Source organism: Podarcis bocagei, assembly GCF_964188305.1.
Source record: "Podarcis bocagei genome assembly, chromosome: 11".
NCBI lineage: Eukaryota > Metazoa > Chordata > Lepidosauria > Squamata > Lacertidae > Podarcis > Podarcis bocagei.
Genome location: NC_138136.1, coordinates 15,389,550 through 15,408,159, shown reverse-complemented (window position 1 = coordinate 15,408,159; position 18,610 = coordinate 15,389,550). Strand labels below are relative to the sequence as shown.

Sequence of the window (18,610 nt, the reverse complement as noted above, 5' to 3'; positions counted from 1 at the left end):
ACAAGCACAGCCTCTTAATCTGAGTTGTGGGTTCGATCCCCACATTGGGCAAAATATCTCTGTATTGCAAGGGGTGAGACTGGATGGCCCTCAGGGTCCCTTTCAACTCTACAGTTCTCTGATTCTGTGAAAACTTCATTGGGACTTGATGGGCCATTGACTTGACCCAACAGGTGCTTCTTAACCTGTTTATGTTCTGTGTATCCCTAAGGACTATAGCAATACACCTGCTGTTACTTTTAGCTGAAATGGACAGTGTATATTTTCCCATGAAGCATAGTGCCAAAAGAACTAAGATTCTTCCTGTTTCAGCCAACTCCTTTGTCTTGCTTGAACAAATTTTGCTTGGATTGTTCCAGCTTTTCCCGTGATAAATCTTGATGTGATATCCATGATATCCAAATAACATAACTAACAGGAGCCGAGGGAATGGAAACGATGATTGCTTCCTTCCTGCTGCAAGAGAGGAAAATACTAATTGCTCCTCATGGGATACAAATGGTTCCGTGCTCAAAGATGTTATTTAGGATATTGTACAGTTGTTGTACTTCTTCAGTGGCGAAATCACAGCCAACCTCCCCACCCAGAACCCACTCCCAGCATTGTTTAATATCTAGCCTGGTGAAGAATTCTGGAGCATCTGAAAGTTTTCACGCTATTTTGTGACGTTTTCCTTGCCTGAAAAACATGTTGCCTTACCATGGATTGATGGATAAACATGGCTACCTTCTGAATTTGAAAGGAAAGAATTGATAGTGAGACAGTTATGAGCACAAAGCTTTCTACCAGAATGTCAGAGAACTTCTGGTGGCACTAATGAGCAGCAGTTTTTAGATATCTGACTGTCAAAAAGAAGATGCAGCAGAATTTTTCATAGATGCTCCAGAGGGCAGGACTAAAGCCAAGGTGTGGATATGGATGGAAAGCAGATAATGGCTAAGGATTAGGAGGCACTTCATAACAGCAAGAGTGTTTGGAGTAGAAGTGATGAGTTCTCCTCGATAGGATCAGAGGCTTGTCAACCATCTAGCCTGAATTTTTCAGGAAAATCTGGGTGACCTCCCAGGTCTCTTCTATAATAAGTGTTATCCTGCCAACAGAGCTCTAGCTCCATCTGCAAAGCAGCACATAGCTACTCACAGGTAAGTAATTGCTACCAAGGACGCCTCTTGAGCTTGCTGATCGGAAGGTCAGCAGTTCAAATCCCCATGACAGAGTGAGCTCCTGTTGCTCTGTCCCAGCTCCTGCCAACCTAGCAGTTTGAAAGCACACCAGTGCAAGTAGATAAATAAGTACTACTGTGGTGGGGAAGGTAAACGGTGTTTCCATGTGCTCTGGTTTCTGTCACAGTGTCCTGTTGTGTCAGAAGCAGTTTAGTCCTGCTGGCCACATGACCTGGAAAGCTGTCTGCAGACAAAGGCCAGCTCCCTCGGCCTGAAAGCGAGATGAGTGCCGCAACCCCATAGCCACCTTTGACTGGACTTAACTGTCCAGGGGGCCCTTTACCTTTACCTAAGTAATTGCTCCTTTAATATCCCCTTTTTGCGGTAACATGTTTTGAATGAACATCCAGGATTCGAATCTTTCCCCTTTCCAAACAAAACTTGTGACCGTTCCATGTCGCGGGAAGAATTGCCTCATAGACTTGAGCACAGCGGAATTTAATTAAAATGCCTCTAGGTAAATTCAGCCTTTTTTTGCCCTCGCTCATTTCTGCCTGCTCAGTCTCTGTGGCACAACGGTCACGAAGGCCCAAGAAGATTTTAATTTTTCTTCTAAGAATATATTCAAGCCATCATTATGATCTCCTTCTGGCAAGTTCCTTAGCTTAACATGGTTCCTTCTAATTTTCCAACCTCTTTCTTTTGCATCTCTTCCTTTCTTGTTTGCTTACTCGCTTGAATTTATTGTATTGCTACAGAATGTGTTTTCTTTCTTTAAATCTAAGATGCTTTAGATAAAGGAGGTCAAGCCTCCCTTAATTTGCCACTCTACCTAGAGACCCATTTCATGAATTGTATTCCCTTTCCTTGCTAGAGTTCTTTCTCATAGTTGCACTTGAGGCTCAACCTTTTGCTGACCTTTAAGGTTTCTTCCATTTTTCTCCCTTACATAGAATTGTAGAATTGGAAGGGACCCCAAGGGTCATCGAGTCCAACCCTCTGCTATGCAAGAATCTCAACTAAAGCATCCCTGACAATTGACCACACAACCTCTGCTTAAAAACCTCCAAGGAAGGAAAGTCTACCACCTCAAGAAGGCATCTGTTCCACTGTTGAACAGCTCTTGCTGTCAGAAAGTATTTCCTGGTTTAGTCGGAATCTCCTTTCTTGTAATTTGAATCAATCGGTTCAGATCTGAGCCTCCATGCCCATCCTTCATGTGACAGCCCCTTAGATATTTGAAGATGGCTATCATATCTCTTCTCAGTCTCCTCTCCTCCAGGCTAAACATACCCAGTTCCTTCAAGAGCTCCTCATAAGACATCGTTTCAAGACCCTTGATCATCTTGGTTGCCCTCCTCTGCACACATTCCAGGTTGTCAACATCTTTCTTAAATGGTGGTGCCCAGAATTGGACACAATATTCCCAGTGTGGTCTGACCAAGGCAGAATAGAGCGGTACTAATACTTCCCTTGATCTGGACCCTAGACCTCTGTTGATGCAGCCTAGAATAGCATTAGCTTTTTTGGTTCAGCATCAGACTGTTGAGATATGCCAAGCTCATGGTCTACTAAGACCCCTAGATCCTTTTCACAAGTACTACTGGCAATTCAGGTATCCCCCATCTTATATCTGTGCAACTGGTTCTTTCTGCCTAAGTGTAGACTCTTACATTTGTCCTATTACAAATTCATTTTGTAAGTTTTTGACTAATGTTGGATAGCACCCACCATGTGCTTTTTCACAATTTGATCGTTATTTTCCCCAAGAATGGTCTTCTGAAACTTGCTTGCTGCAAATTTTTAAATATTTGTTCCTATCAATTGCCTCCCTGAGGCATCCAAAATACCATGTCTGGTCTTGCAGTGAAAGCAGTATTTTCTGCCTAAGATAATGGATGAAAAACCGCTAGGAATATAAATGACCTACGATTCATGAAACATGAGTTCTTTGCATGGTTTGGGGTTCACATCAGCGTGGAGCAGAATTCTGGTGCCCTTAATGTCTATTAGTTTTTGTAGAATGTTTTTATATATAAAAAGAAATGAATTTACTTTAACCCCTATAGATTATCTGCTTCTCTGGTATAGCATTTCCTTGATTAATCACTCTTCTCCCCCGATCTCTTTCTTTGCAGATTTCCTGTCTAGAATTCTGCCTTCCTCTGTGTTTCGCATTCCTTATCTGGAAGCATGAGTACAGGCTCCGAATCCGCTCTCGCTACTCATATCCACCAAGAAGCAACGCAGCAAGACAGACCCCGAAGGAACAAGTCCTGATCCTGCCCCCATAGCCAGCAAAATTAATCACCGAGCAAAGCACCACGTCTACTATCGAGTCTGAAACCTGCTGTCTCCCTCGGACTCATTTGTAACTGCTCTGTTAAACTGGGCTTTTTGAACATAGGATCTAATGCAGGCGTTTGAACAGCGCTGTCTGGCCAGGTGACAAACCAAGCTCCCAAGACCCTAATTTCATCAGCTGGGATGTTTCAAATTATGAAGGCTTTGCAATACATAGTCAGTAAACAGAGCACTCATCTTGTCACGATGATGCAGTACTCTGCATTGTTTGTCTAAGTGGCTTGGCTATGGCTTCCATATAAGAGGGCTGCTGTCAGTTGTGTTCAGCTGAAAAATGAGAATGCAAGGGTCAAATATGACATGATGGAGCAGCAGCTAGGAGTATTCATTCCCATGACTGCTCCATTCACACAAAGGGGGGGGGGTATTCTTTATGTGGCAGAGAGCAAAATCTCTCCCTTCCCAACATTATCTCACCCTACTTGGAGCAGTTTCCTCACAGAATTTAATAGCTGGTGTTTTACTGTGTTTTAAATATTTTGTTGAGAGCCTCCTAGAGTGGCTGGGGTAACCCAGTCAGATGGGCATATAAAAATTGTTACTACTACTACTACTGCTATTACATACCTTCCAACATTTCTTCAATGAAAAAAGGGACATCCTATTACAGTGGTACCTTACTTCTCAAATGCCTTGGTTCCCAAACACCGAAAACCCGAAACTAAGTGCTCGAACTTTTTTCAGAAGCTGAACGTCCGATGAGGCAATTGAATATTGTTTCTGGGGTGCCTGCGCCAAACAGAAGCCGTGCCTTGGTTTTCAAACATTTCAGAAGTCAAACAGATTTCCAGAACGGATTAAGCTTGGCGCTTTTGTTTTTGCTATTTATTTTGCGTTTTTGTTTTTGAGGCTTTTTCAGTTAATTTGTTTTTGTGACTGTGTGGAACCCAGTTCAACTACTGATTGATTGATTGATTGATTGATTGATTGTGTGACTGCGGAAATGGATAAAAGCCCGCCATCCAAACAATGACTATCATCAGTGCAGGTAAAAATAATAATAATAAATTTTAATTTTTATCATCTACAATACTGTCTTATTTATTTTACAGTACAAGTACATTTATGACTGCTTTCATTTTATGGATCAATGGTCTTGTTAGATAGTAAAATTCATGTTAAATTGCTGTTTTAGGGGTTGTTTTTAAAAGTCTAGAACGGATTCATCCATTTTGTATTACTTTCTATGGGAAAACGTATCTTGGTTTCGGAACGCTTTGGTTTCGGAACGGACTTCCGGAACGGATTAAGTTTGAGAACCAAGGTACCACTGTATTTGACCTGCAACCTTAGGAATTCATATATTCTCCCCCTCAAAATAATTAGTAACCCACTAGGGAAGCAAGTATCGTATCCATTTCAACAACTTGTGTCTAGCAACTAATCAACAACAAACCCTGCCTCATTTTGTACACACCATCTGGTCTTCCCTGCACCACTGAGATTTGGTTGGATGCCAAATGCTACTTTGTTCTAGTGTAAGTGTATGTGATTTTCCTCCAGCAGGGATTCTCATAGTGAAGAGCAATATGGTGACAGCAGCCTCCTCACAGCCTTATCAATACCTTCTGTTTATGTCATCGCATAGGACTGTTTTGTTCCATCTGCCTGCTCTCATATTTACGGCTTTGAAGGCAAAGTCAGAACGCTGTGGAGATATGGAGGCATGACTTGAGTAAGCAGGAAGAACGTGGTCAATGTTGTGGGACTGGAACTCAATCCCAGCCTAACCGCCTCACTTGCTCCTGTCACTGTCTTTGTTCTTCAAGGTAAGATAGCTGGCATGTCCAGTTATTGCTGATCTGGAGCTCTTGTGCAATGCATCCAGTCCATCCAAAGACTGGTGTTTTTGCGAAGAGAAAAGTGATGACGGAAAGCATGGAATGACGTCTGCTTTGATGTGACATTGTCTAGCTTCCCTGCAAACAAATCAGAGTGAAGGCTCATAGTCTACAGTGGGTCCCCCCCCCCGACGAATCAGGATGAATACTCAATAAACAGGTTATCTGGAAGTTGCCATAAGTGCCATAGTGTGGTGGAGGCCACAGGGGCTGTTGCCCCAGGCGCAAAATTGTTAGGAAGAACAAAATTTCGATACCTGGTGCTGCCTCAATACAGCTGTGCAATTCTGTCACTGGGCTCCGTTGAAAACAGCCTTTCCATGCAACCCAGGAAGTGACCTCTTCTCCTGACAACGGAACAACTCTTCTTTCTCATCTCTGTGTTGGTGATCTCCTGGGTGATGTGGATGCCATTAGGCAGTTGCATGTGTGCTCCACCCATTTCCCTCCCTCCCACCCCTATCTGAGCAGCCCCGGGCAGAGGCAACCCACGCTATGCCACTGGTTCCCAGTGTCAGACGTGATTTACTGTCCTGACTAAAGAGTCAGGGGCTAGATGAGAGGGCAAGTGGAGCCACTTCTGATATTAAGACTCTTCACTACTTATACAAAGACTGAGTGAAAAGGAGAGATGTAGCGCTTGACTTCTGGCACACAAAACAGAGGAAACTGCCTTTATGCAGAGTAAGAGCATAGATCTTGTCTGCACTGACAGGCAAGGGTTTCAGAATCTTTCCCACCCCTCCTTAGAGCTACTGGAGATTGAAAATGGGACCTTATTCATGCAATGTAGTTGCTCCATTACTAGTGACAGGTGCTTGGCTCTTGATGTCAATAGATTTCTTTGTGGTGTTCTGGGTGTATCTGTGCAATGGAGCAAACGGCAGTCACAGAAGAGAACATAACACGCCAGGCCAATCCGTAGACTGGAAAGGAAATGTTGGCAAACACCAGGCTCTTCGGAATAATGTGAAGCACAGCTGGAATGTGACTACAAATTGGGAAGCCTTCTGAATAATACAGCAGGGACTTGGCAACCAGTTCTTTAGGACACATGCAGACATTCCTTACTGCATATTACAACTGTAAAGCACAATCTCGGCTGGGTGATTTTTATATTTCGGAGTGAGACATTTATGGACAAATAATGACTAAATAAATAAAGGGCACATTTAATTAAACAAAAAGTATAAGAGCACGACTTCAAATGAAGTTTCATCTGCATCAAACCTGCCCGCTCCCGTCAGTAATTACATCTGACTTTAGAGAGTGGCATTCACATCTACACTGGCTTATTACAGCCTGCCTACCTCTGCATGGATTGGTGAAGATTCCTTCTTTCCTTGCAATGTTTGGCAGGAAGAAACAGCTTGCCTAAAAGGTAAAGGGACCCCTGACCATTAGGTCCAGTCGTGGCCGACTCTGGGGTTGCGGCGCTCATCTCACTTTACTAGCCGAGGGAGCCGGCATACAGCTTCCGGGTCATGTGGCCAGCATGACTAAGCTGCTTCTGGCAAACCAGAGCAGCGCAAGGAAATGCCATTTACCTTCCCACCAGAGCGGTACCTATTTATCTACTTGCACTTTGACCTGCTTTCGAACTGCTAGGTTGGCAGGAGCAGGGACCGAGCAACGGGAGCTCACCCCGTCACAGGGATTTGAACTACCGACCTTCTGATCTGCAAGTCCTAGGCTCTGTGGTTTAACCCACAGCGCCACCCGCGTCCCTAATAACAGCTTGCCTAGTGCCCACCTAATCTTATGCAAGCACACAGTTGAAGGATGCTTCTCGACGACCTGCTCACTGAGCGTTCATCTCAATCTCTTTGCAGGAAGACTAGATGACATTAAATGCACTACTCTCAGAGACCAGGCTGAGGAGTACTGCTCTGGTGAGGAATGGTGGGAGCCTCCCCCTTCCCCCTGCTCCTGACCAGGATCCTGAAGCTGCCCAGGAGCAGTGGAGCAGTATAGATCTGGAACAGTGGTTTGCAGAGGGGCATCGTACAGAAGGCAGAAACTGGGAAGAACTGGGGAGTGAACAGCAAAGTGAAGAAGAACAGGAAAAGAGATTAAGTTAACAGACTCTCTCTCACTGGAGACTGTCCAGCCTATTAGTCCAAGGGCATGTAGAGCAAATAAGGTGGCTACACAAAAAGCACAATGGTTGCGAGATCAGGTTGCAAGGCATGGAAGTGGGTGGACACCTTAATTGGGAACACCGTCATTCCGAGAATGGCTGCTTTGTTCTTTTGCTGTGATTAAAGACTCTTTAAATAATAAGCAACTCTTTTCGCTTTGTCCTGCTTATCTACGGCAAAAGGAGGGAAGGAAGCCGAGTCTCCGAAGCCTGACAACTACACATTTAAAGCAGTACCGCTACGGCGGGAAGGTAAATGGCGTTTCCGTGCGCTGCTCTGGTTCGCCAGAAGCGGCTTAGTCATGCTGGCCACATGACTCGGAAGCTGTAGATCGGCTCCCTCGGCCAATAAAGCGAGATGAGCACTGCAACCCCAGAGTCGTCCGCGACTGGACCTAATAGTCAGGGGTCCCTTTACCGTTACCTATATTACTTACATCATAGGAGCCTACACAACACTAAACTTTGTTGTGGTATGTAGGTTTTCTTTTATTTGTTTTTTATCTTATATTTTGGAAATGTACATCCAGGTTTTTTACCGTTAAATTTTTTGGGGTCCCCCAAGAGAGTGGGGCCCTAAGTTATAGCTTGTTTAGCTTATACGTAAATCCGGCACTGCTCATGCCTGCATTGCAGGGTGCCCCCTAAACATTTGGCATGTACCTTCTTGTAATGTAAGACCTAGCCGTAGTGGCTATGTTCTGCCTTCACTGTCGGAGGCAGTATGTCTCTGAAGACTGGGAACTGAAAGTGCTGAATGTGCCATTGCGCTCATGTCCTCCTTGTGAGGTTCCTAGGATAGCTCAGTTGGTAGAGCATGAGACTCCTAATCTCATGGTTGTGGGTTCAAGCCCCATGTTGGGAGAAAAATTCCTGCATTGCAGGGGGCTGGACTGGATGACCCTTGTGGTCCCTTCCAACTATACAAACCTATGATGCTATCTGGCTTGCCACCCTGAGAACAGGACCAGATCAGCCTGTGCGGTCTGACGGAGCAATCCTTAAGAAAGGTCCTTTCTTTATACTTTCCTGGGCAACCAGGAAAGCATCCTGACATGGACGGAGACTGTTTCCTAGTTGCTGCAACTGCTCCGTAGAACGCATGTAGTGTTGGGAATAGTCCATTCCACCTTAAGGAGCAGACATGGAACTGTTGCGTGTCACATGTCTGTTTACATTCCAGCACAGCTTGCTGGGAACTTCTGTTGTATGTATTCCTTTTGCTTTTCTCTGTCTCTCTGAGAAGACAAAGAGATAGACGACATGTTTCTTTGTCCTGATTTATGATCATTAAATCTGTAGTTGTAGTATGCTTTTACAAACCTCACGCCTATTCTGTGTGCGTAGTTTGATCTGCGTAGTTTGATCTGTTGATAGTGTGCCCTTGCTTTGAAGCCCAGGTCGCTGATTTACGTCGGAGGGGAGGCCGATGGGTCTTCGCAGCAGGACGGCTGGAAAGAGACGGCCCAGCTGGGGCTAGCCAACTGACCTTACGGCCCTCTGCATGTTGACATGTTGAACACAGACCTGGGAATAGATGCCTAGATTGGGGTGTGTAGGTCTTCAGAGCTGCAGAAGCGACTGCGTTATCTTTGACAATAGAGAGTTAACTCTCTGCTGTGTGCATTCCTTGGCTGGGAAGCATCCTTGATGGAAGGTCTTCCGATGATAATAAGACTACATAAATATTATAAACTGTTTCAAATATTAATAATTCTAATGTCTGAACTTAAGAACCTAATGTGGCTTTTCTTAAACTAGATGCAACATGGCCGCGGATTCAGCTGGTGCCTGCTCCTGAGGATCTGGCACAGGTGCGGGCCCTTCAGATTCAAGGCCCTGCCCCAGCTCAGCCGGCCCTGGAGGCGGGGACTCCTGTGCAAGCTGGGATTCCTCCGGTTCAGCCTCTGAATCAGATTCCCAGGCCATCACAGGACTTCAAGGCGATGTGAAATGTTATCTCAAGGCAATTTCGCTATCTTCGCATGGCTGTCAGAAAGGATAAATATTGCCCTTTGGAGACTTCTTCCATTTGAAAGTTTGGCATGCCGCCGGACTGTATGTCTGTTTACTCAGAAGTAAGCTCCACTTCCTTCAGCGAGATTTCTTCCCAGCTAAACATGCATGGGATTGAAACTTGGACATACTGTGACCAATGAAAGATGCAAAGATGTGGCAATCACATTTTTTTCCGGCTTAATATTTCACTTTAATTAAGGGAGGATGGGTCTTAATGAGCCATGGAATACGTGCCAACATTTGCATGCTCTTCTCAGAGATGTATAACTTTTAAAGTGCACTGACTATTAATAGTGGGCTTAATTAAAGCTTGCTTACACAGATAAGAAATTGCATCAGCTTCGCATGAATTGTGTTTTGTCTTAAGTTATTGCAGACGGAATATAAAGGTTTGGGTGATGGAGCAATATTTTATTTCATTTTTAATTAGGATTTTCAGGTTTCAGTATTTTTTTTAAAAAAAGTAAGTTTCCTCTTCTTCTTTTTTTAATTATTGACATCCCAAGGCTAAGACATGCATGAAGAAAAGCTGTAGAACACCCCACCCTGGACTATAGAGTATGATATAGAGCGTCAAACTAGGACCGGCGAGACTTAAGCCAGGAAAGGTGTGATATAAATGTAATACTTTATAAATAAAGGAAGGGAGAGATCTATGGCCAGTATATTATGTCAATAATAATAAAAACAATCACAAATTATTATTTATTTGTTTCCTCAGCCCCTCTGGGCTGCTTCCAACAGAATATTAAAAACACGTTAAAACATCAAACATTAAAAACTTCCCTAAACAGGGCTGCCTTCTGGTGTCTTCTAAAAGTCAAATCGTTGTTTATTTCCTTGATATCTGATGGGAGGGCGTTCCACAGGGCGGGCGCCACTACCGAGAAGGCCCTCTGCCTGGTTCCCTGTAACCTCACTTCTCACAGTGAGGGAACCTCCAGAAGGCCCTCAGAGCTGGATCTCAGTGTCCGGGCTGAATGATGGGGGTGGAGATGCTCCCTCAAGGGTATTCAAAAATGGCTAGAAGTTGTATATACCCCTCCACCACCCCACCTGTTGTAAGGAAACCCTATTCAGATACCATATAGTTTCTGAAGAGCCATTTCACAACTTTTCTCCATAATGACTGCTTTTTTAATACTGTATTTTAAGCCCAAGGCAGCAGATTTTGTGCTTTTTTGGTGAGCATGCAAATATATGCAGCCCCGCTTCTCTGAGAAATGGCTTCCTGTTGCAGCTCACACTTTGCACTACCTCCAGATTGGTTGGGCATACAGCAATAGGTTAGACTGTATAGAGTTAGCTTGGTATTTCCCACAGCGGAATCCAGCATGGCCCCCCTGAAACTGGGTTTTACAGAGACAGAGCAGGGGCAGCCTGTGATCTGCTGGATCCTAGGCCAGGCCAGTTCCCATAGAGGTATTCCAACCTGGAGCTCATGTAGTCAAAACTGACAATGCACACTAACCTCTACCATTGCCAGTGCAAGCATGCGGGTCTTTGGATGTTGGGATTGATCCTCCGCTCTGCTCTGCCCCACTGCTCCCAGCCAGGGTTTAAGATTATTCTATAAAGTTGCAAGGCTATACAGTGGTACCTCTACTAACGATCACCTCCGGTTATGTATCTTTCGGGATATGCATGCGGCAAACCCGGAAGTGTTTCCCCGGGTTTTGCCATGTGTGCATGCGCAGATGCGCTCTACACACCACATGCATGCGCAAACGTGGCACCTCCAGATATGCACACCTCAGTATCCAACCGGAGCTCCGGAACAGATCCCCTGTGCAACCAGAGGTATCACTGTATAAGTAAAAAGGTAAAGGACCTCAGGACGGTTAAGTCCATTCAAAGGTGACTCTGGGGTTGCGGCGCTCATCTTGCTTTCAGGCCAAGGGAGCCGTCGTTTGTCCACAGGCAACTTTCTGGGCCATGTGGTCAGCAGGACTAAAGTGCTTCTGACGCAATGGGACACCATGATGGAAGCCAGAGCGCACGGAAATGCCGTTTACCTTCCCCCCGCAGCGGTACCTATTTATCTACTTGTACTGGGGTGCTTTTGAACTGCTAGGTTAGCAGGAGCTGGGACAGAGTCATGGGAGCTCACTCTGTTGCGGGGATTCGAACCGCCGACCTTCTGATTGGCAAGCCTCAGAGGCTCAACAGCACCACCCGCATCCCTATATACCAGGCATAGGCAAACACGGCCCTCCAGATGTTTTGGGACTACAACTCCCATCATCCATAGCTGATAGGACCAGTGGTCAGGGATGATGGGAGTTGTAGCCCCAAAACAACTGGAGGGCCAAGTTTGCCTATGCCTGCTACATACCTCACCTATATACATTACCTGTGAGTAAGCCTTACCAAACTCAATGGGGCTCATTTACAAGTAGACATGAATAGGGTTGATTTTTAAAGGAAGTTTTTGATTTTGCCAAATTTTCATTGACACACGCCCCGTACAATGGGGATTGGTTAACCTGTGGATCTTCAGGTGCTGTTGGACTACAACTCCCATCATCCCTGACTATTCACCCTGCTGGCTGGAAGTGATGGGAGCTTGAGTCCGCATTTGGAAGGCCACAACAGGATAGTCACCCTTGCCTTGCAAACAGATTTCAGAAGTCATGCTTATAAAGAAGGCATAATTCAGCATGAAGTTAAGTTATATATTTTAAACCCATGCTTTCTAAAATGTCAGGGGTAGAGCATGTGGCCTATAAAGATTTGCCCTTATAAATCCAAGCAATAAAATCAGTTTACTGAATGTTGTGGCAGATGATCCAAGCTCTAGCATTCAAATCCTAGGAACAAATTGACCAAGGGTTGTATCCAATGATGTAGGAGCAGAGTTCTGCTAACGTAATTTCCCCTACCTCTCCCCACATGCTCCGAGAAGTTGCCTCTGCAGCAGATTTTGAGGGTGCTCCGACGGCTGCAGGTAAGAGAAGGGGAAATCTCCTTTGTGCAAGTTGAAGTCTGCTGTCCTAGTGGAACTGCAGTATTTGGTACAATCAGGCTTGACCCAAGCATGAGACATCAGAATCCACAAGGACAGCAGACTCCAAGGAATGCACAGCAATGGCTGTGGCATGCTCCTTGGAGGTCGGATCTGCCTCTTCCTTGGGAGTCCCCTGTTAAGGAATGCAGTGAATGGGTTAGTTTTCAATGTGCAGAGATTGCACATGCCCTACAAGGCACCTACAGGCATTTGTTATCTGTGTTATTGGGCAGATTTGGCAAGTACCATATTTTTCGCCCTATAGGACGCACTTTCCCCCCTCCAAAAATGAGGGGGAAATGCGTGTGTGTCCTATGGGGCGAATGCAGGCTTTCGCTGAAGTCTGGAGAGAGAGAGGGGTCGGTGCGCACCGACCCCTCTCGCTCTCCAGGCTTCGCACAGCTCTCTGCAAGCCATGGGAGGCTGCGCAGGGCTCCCACGGCTTGCGGAGAGTTGCCTGCATGCTGAAGCCTGGGCGCGCTGAGCTCAGCGCGCCCAGGCTTCGCGCAGTTCTCCGCAAGGTGCGGGAGCCCGGCGCTGGGCTCCCACGGCTTGCGGAGAGTTGCCTGTTCTGGGGGCTGGGGTCAGGGGAATAAAGGGGAATCCCCCCCTTTATTCCCCCCCCAAAAAAATAGGTGCGCCTTATGAGACGGTGCATCCTATAGGGCGAAAAATATGGTAACAGTGTACAGTGGTACCCCGCAAGACGAACGCCTCGCGAGACGAAAAACTCGCAAAACGAAAGGTTTTTTCGTTTTCGAGTTGCCTCACAAGACGAATTTCCCTATGGGCTTGCTTCGCAAAACGAAGCTTGCCCCGGGGACAGCGGGTCTTCTCTTTTGAAGCAAGGGGCTGCGGGGAGATAGCGATCTCCCTGCAGCCCCTTGCTGCAAAAGACGTCCGGGGGAAGCGGGGAATAAGCGCTTCGCTTCCCGCTGCCCCCGGACCTCTTCTGAAGCAAGGGGCTGCGGGGAGATAGCGATCTCCCTGCAGCCCCTTGCTGCAAAAGACGTCCGGGGGAAGCGGGGAAGCGAAGCGCTTCGCTTCCCGCTGCCCCCGACCTCTTCTGAAGCAAGGGGCTGGGGGGAGATAGCGATCTCCCTGCAGCCCCTTGCTGCAAAAGACGTCCGGGGGAAGCGGGGAAGCGAAGCACTTCGCTTCCCGCTGCCCTCGACCTCTTCTGAAGCAAGGGGCTGGGGGGAGATAGCGATCTCCCTGCAGCCCCTTGCTGCAAAAGACGTCCGGGGGAAGCGGGGAAGCGAAGCGCTTCGCTTCCCGCAACCCCCGACCTCTTCTGAAGCAAGGGGCTGGGGGGAGATAGCGATCTCCCTGCAGCCCCTTGCTGCAAAAGACGTCCGGGGGAAGCGGGGAAGCGAAGCGCTTCACTTCCCGCTGCCCCCGACCTCTTCTGAAGCAAGGGGCTGGGGGGAGATAGCGATCTCCCTGCAGCCCCTTGCTTCAGAAGAGGTCCGGGGGCAGCGGGAAGCGAAGCGCTTCTTCCCCGCTTCCCCCGGACGTCTTTTGCTTGCAGCAAGGGGCTGCAGGGAGATCGCTATCTCCCCCCAGCCCCTTGCTTCAGAAGAGGTCCGGGGGCAGCGGGAAGCGAAGCGCTTCTTCCCCGCTTCCCCCGGACGTCTTTTGCAGCAAGGGGCTGCGGGGAGATCGCTTCTCCCGGTGCTCCGAAGCCGGGCGGGGGGCAGGGGACACCTCCCGCCGCCGCGGGGACACCTTTTGAAGGCAGGCCGGGGGGGAGCAAAGACGTTCGCCCCCCGCCCGCCTTCAGAAGAGGTCCAGGACCTCTTCTGAAGGCTGGCGGGGGGCAAAAGTCTTTGTCCCCCCTGCCTGCCTTCCCAGGGGCTTTTAAATCGCCCTGGACAGCGGAGAAGTCCTCCGCTGTCTGGGGCGATTTTAAAATGCCGCCCGCCAGCATTTTAAGATCGCCCGGACAGCGGAGAAGTCCTCCGCTGTCCCAGGGTTTTTTAAAATGCTGGGGGTGGGAAGAAAAGCCCTTGTCCCCCCCCAGCCTTCAGAAGAGGTCCGGGGACAGACTGTCCCCGGACCTGGTCTGAAGGCGGTTTCCCTAGGAACGCATTAATTGATTTTCAATGCATTCCTATGGGAAACCGTGCATCGCAAGACGAAAAAACCGCAAGACGAAGAGACTTGCGGAATGAATTAATTTCGTCTTGCGAGGCACCACTGTATAAAAGGGCTCAGGTTACACCATACCGTGTGGGTCATGGTAGGGCATTGCAGGAATTGTGGAAGGCTATATGTTGGAACTGTGGATTCGAATGAAGACCTTTTGAAGAGATACCGTCTGAGGAAGAAGTTGGAAAACAGCTGAACTTCAGAACTCAGAGAACAGGACTTTGCAAGCAACTGAATTAAGGACTTGGCTGCGGACTTCAGCACAGCAAGGACTTTGATGCAAAGAGCCCTCTCTGGGCTCAGAGAGAGAAGCCTACTTGTAACATCTGTAAAAAGTCTGTATATGTTGGTGTTGACCTAACAGAGACAACTCTGCTAAATGGCTGTTTTCTGTGGTGAGCTTAACCTCTTGACTGAGCACATACATATGTCACGGGCCAGGAGTCGACTTCACCAGCTGGGCAGCAGCCTGAAGGAGCAGAAGGCGAAGTGACTCCACTTGCTGCTGATCAGCCTTCTTGCTCCTGATGTGAACCAGCTGGCTCCAGGTTTCTCAAGCAGGGTTTCCAGCCTCAAAGTCAGTCACTGGAAAGAACATTTGTTGTTCCTGGCCAGACCTTGCTGCTTCTTGCTTCTCGTGACCTTGGACCCTTGGCTTACTTGACCCCCGGATTGTCTATGTGAACTGAGATACTCTTAACCTTAGGACTGGACTGAACCTTGCATGTGGACTCTGCCTCCAGGCAAGTACTCCTCTGAGACTTGACTGATTGGCTGACTCTCCACTGAGCTTTGCCGTGGCTGGCAGGGTGGGACTACTGCTGGATCAATCTTTCAGCCTCTGATGGATGATTTAGAAGGATTGGGTAACTTTCACTGTGTGTGTGTGGCAGTATCCATACTCAGCAGAGTTGCATCTCAACGCAGCTCCTTCCTTGGAAGAATCTTTGGGGTTGAAGTTTCACACAGTCGGCAATAAACACTCATGGATGCCATAAAGATTCAGTCAAGTGTAGAGGCATAAAAGCATATTGGTAGCAAATATATACAAACATTCACCATGGCCATGGTCAAGAAGAGGAAAAAGAAGAAGAGTTTAGATTTGATATCCCGCTTTATCACTACCCGAAGGAGTCTCAAAGCGACTAACAATCTCCTTTCCCTTCCTCCCCCACAGCAAACACTCTGTGAGGTGAGTGGGGCTGAGAGACTTCAGAGAAGTATGACTAATAATAATAATAATAATAAATTTTATTTATATCCCGCCCTCCCCAGCCGAAGCCGGGCTCAGAGCGGCTAACAACAATCAAATAATCAAACAGTAAAATAATCACACAATCTAAAAATATTTCATTATAAAAATTAATTAAAATCAAATTGATGGCAACCAATTAAGCAAAATTCTGTGCAGGTTGCCAGAGGAGGGAGTCAGGCTGCGCCCTGACCAAAGGCCTGGCGGAACAACTCTGTCTTGCAGGCCCTGCGGAAAGATGTCAGGTCCCTCAGGGCCCTATTCTCTTGTGACAGAGCGTTCCACCAGATTGGAGCCGCAGCCGAGAAGGCCCTGGCTCTAGTTGAGGCCAGCCTAACCTCTCTGAGGCCTGGGACCTTGAGGATGTTATTATTTGCAGACCGTAGGTTTCTCTGTGGGGCATACCAGGAGAGGCGGTCCCGTAGGTACGAGGGTCCTAGGGCGTATAGGGCTTTAAAGATTAAAACCAGCACCTTAAACCTGATCCTGTACTCCACCGGGAGCCAGTGCAGCTGGTATAGTACCGGATGAATGTGATCTCGCCGCGAAGACCCCATAAGGAGTCTCGCCGCGGCATTCTGCACCCGCTGGAGTTTCTGGGTCAGTCTCAAGGGCAGCCCCACGTAGAGCGAGTTACAATAATCCAGTCTGGAGGTGACCGTCGCATGGATCACAGTGGCTAGGTCAGGGCGAGAGAGGTAAGGGGCCCAAGACTAGCCCAAGGTTACCCAGCAGCTGCATGTGGAGGAGTGGAGACGCGAACCCGGTTCCCCAGATTACAAGTCCACCGCTCTTAACCACCACACCATGCTGGTCAAGGCATGCTTAGAGTCCAACAAGGCTCCAAGGCTCTCTCTCTGCTTCTCTCAGCACAAGATGCAAGCAAGAGACTCACAAGAAGTTACAACAAGTTACACAGAACCGTTGTTACCAGTAGTTCCTGCCACACTGTGCACATCCAAAGAACAGTTCCCACAGAAAACGTCCTTGCATAGACAAAACAACCTCAGCCTTCTGCTGCTTCTTGAAACTTCTCTGTTTTCCTTTGTTTCTGGAACAAATGATTCTCATGCACACAGAGAGAATATCCAACAACTACGACAACATCCAAATGACAGTTGTACTCTTCTGGATGTGTGCATGGGGCAACAGCCCCTGCTGGCCCCCTCTGCACAGGTAATGTATATTCTATCCCCGCCCCCCCGCCACACACTGTCTGTTTAAGGTAAAGACATCTCAAACCTGCTGTGTACACAAACAGAAATGAATCTGCCGCTACTGAAACTGTGCTGATGTGAACAGCTAGAGGGGAACGAAGCCAAAAAAACCCCAACTTTGCCATGCTCTAGGTTGGGAATGTGAACACTCTTAATGTTGCAAACGGGTCATTTGTACAGTGGCACAGGGACACAGGCAAGCCTAGAACTTGCTGATCAGAAGGTCAGCGGTTCGAATCCCGGCGACGGGGTGAGCTCCTGTTGCTTGGTCCCTGCTCCTGCCAACCTAGCAGTTCAAAAGCACATCAAAGTGCAAGTAGATAAATAGGTACCACCCTGGCGGGAAGGTAAATGGCGTTTCCGTGCACTGCTCTGGTTCGCCACAAGCGGCTTCATCATGCTGGCCACATGACCCGGAAGCTGTACGCAAGCTCCCTTGGCCAATAAAGTGAGATAAGCGCTGCAGCCCCAGAGTCAGTCACGACTGGACCTAATGGTCAGGGGTCACTTTACCTTTTACTTTACCTCGGGTTACAGACATTTCAGATTACATATGCTTCAGGTTACAGACTCCACTAACCCAAAAATAGTACCTCGTGTTAAGAACTTTGCTTCAAGATGAGAACAGAAATCGTGCGGCGGTGGCGTGGCGGCAGCGGGAGGCTCCATTAGCTAAAGTGGTATCTCAGGTTAAGAACAGTTTCAGGTTAAGAACAGACCTCCAGAACGAATTAAGTTCTTAACCCAAGGCACCACTGTATATCACAGCCAGGTTGTTGGCAACAGTGGGGCTTTGAAAAAAAATGTATTGAACTTCCCCACATACTGCAAAGGGGAAATCTGGATTAAGGGGGGCGGGGAATATGGACTGAAATTTTGATGGCGTTGTCTGGACTCTGAAAAACTTGCACATGTAAGCAGAACTCATCTCACAATAAACGCCAGTCTGGAAGCATCCAGGGAAAACACAGAATCTCCGAACAAAGAATCTCTCTATTTGAACCAGAGAGGCAATATTAAGAGGAGTAATTGGGAGCATTGGTGTCAAACATCAGTCATAAACCTTGCGAACTACCCCACAAAGCAACAGTTCTATTACACCTGCTCAATTGCAGAAGACTATGAATGAACTAGGGACACGGGTGGCGCTGTAGGGACGCAGGGTGGTGCTGTGGGTTAAACCACAGAGCCTAGGACTTGCAGATCAGAAGGTCGGTGGTTCGAATCCCCGTGACGGGGTGAGCTCCCATTGCTCGGTCCCTGCTCCTGCCAACCTAGCAGTTTGAAAGCACGTCAAAGTGCAAGTAGATAAATAGGTACCGCTCCGGTGGGAAGGGAAACGGCGTTTCCGTGCACTGCTCTGGTTCGCCAGAAGCGGCTTAGTCATGCTGGCCAGGTGACCCGGAAGCTGTACGCCGGCTCCCTCGGTCAGTAAAGCAAGATGAGCACCGCAACC

The 18,610-nt window shown here is 47.6% G+C and overlaps 1 long non-coding RNA gene across 2 annotated transcripts in view; it reads left to right on the top strand.

Moving 5' to 3' along the window:
* Nucleotides 1–9,806, top strand: part of LOC308597864 — a 34,399-nt gene extending 24,593 nt beyond the window's left edge. Inside the window, exons 1-3 of one of the 2 annotated variants that reach the window (XR_014013225.1) lie at nucleotides 1,918–2,538; nucleotides 3,302–5,312; nucleotides 9,443–9,806. This is a non-coding gene — a long non-coding RNA (uncharacterized lncRNA). Of the gene's footprint in view, nucleotides 1–1,917; nucleotides 2,539–3,301; nucleotides 5,313–9,442 lie in introns of those variants that run through there. The other variant, XR_014013224.1, reaches the window with a different exon arrangement.
* The last annotated feature ends 8,804 nt before the right edge of the window (nucleotides 9,807–18,610 follow it).